We start from the raw sequence: 1,136 nt of genomic DNA, 5'->3' as shown, positions 1-1,136 counted from the left end.
TGCAATATTAAATTTGGGATCACAGTTAGGATCTGAATTAAAAACAGAGATGGGAACTTGGGCAACACGGTTAGAAACTGATACGAGAACAATGGAAACACGGTTAGACTCACGAATTGGGACATGTTTTAAAAACATGAAAGATGAATTAAAGAAAGAAATTAGAGAAGAAGTACAACCGATTTTGAATGCTCACAATAATAGATTAATTTCAATAGAAATCAGACAAAAGGAACAGGATAGAGAACAGGAAGAAAGAGATCGCGTGATAGTACAAAAATTTTCAGAGTTAAACTTACAACGTGCACACGATAAGGAAGAAGTATTTGAAAGAATTGAGGAATCCGTACCAAATGACAGAATAAATAACCTAACACAACAATATGAACAGTTAACTACTAAATGTGTCAATACTGAAACCCGAGTCGCGACACTTACGAAAGACGTAAATAAACAGAAAGAACAAATAGGTGACTTATCGGAAAGGGTTGAGGAGATTTCAGATAAACTGACAAGTCTTTGTTTAAATGGGGACAGAGATTCAGATGATACAGCTCCATTGCCATTTGCAGAAACCGAAGAGTACCAGAACATAAATAAACATGAAACTTCCTGGCAGATTAAAACTGTGCGCCCGACCGAGACTCGAACTCGGGACCTTTGCCTTTCGCGGGCAAGTGCTCTACCAACTGAGCTACCGAAGCACGACTCAGGCCCGGTACTCACAGATTTACTTCTGCCAGGAAGTTTCATATCAGCGCACACTCCGCTGCAGAGTGAAAATCTCATTCTGGAAACATCCCCCAGGCTGTGGCTAAGCCATGTCTCCGCAATATCCTTTCTTTCAGGAGTGCTAGTTCTGCAAGGTTCGCAGGAGAGCTTCTGTAAAGTTTGGAAGGTAGGAGACGAGGTACTGGCAAAAGTAAAGCTTTGAGTACCGGGCGTGAGTCGTGCTTCGGTAGCTCAGTTGGTAGAGCACTTGCTCGCGAAAGGTAAAGGTCCCGAGTTCGAGTCTCGGTCGGGCACACAGTTTTAATCTGCCAGGAAGTTTCATATCAGCGCACACTCCGCTGCAGAGTGAAAATCTCATTCTGGATAAATAAACATGTTGAAAATCAGGGGAAATTTAATGAACG

At 42.0% G+C, this 1,136-nt stretch overlaps 1 non-coding gene across 1 annotated transcript; it reads right to left on the bottom strand.

The window, feature by feature from the left end:
• Positions 1-629: 629 nt before the first annotated feature.
• Trnas-cga (transfer RNA serine (anticodon CGA)) lies at positions 630-704 on the bottom strand. Its single transcript has one exon. It is a non-coding gene; the product is annotated as a tRNA-Ser (tRNA).
• Positions 705-1,136: the final 432 nt, after the last annotated feature.

Source organism: Schistocerca serialis, chromosome 5 (assembly GCF_023864345.2).
Source record: "Schistocerca serialis cubense isolate TAMUIC-IGC-003099 chromosome 5, iqSchSeri2.2, whole genome shotgun sequence".
NCBI lineage: Eukaryota > Metazoa > Arthropoda > Insecta > Orthoptera > Acrididae > Schistocerca > Schistocerca serialis.
Note: the sequence above shows the minus strand (reverse complement) of the source record. Positions and strands in the feature narration are given on the sequence as shown.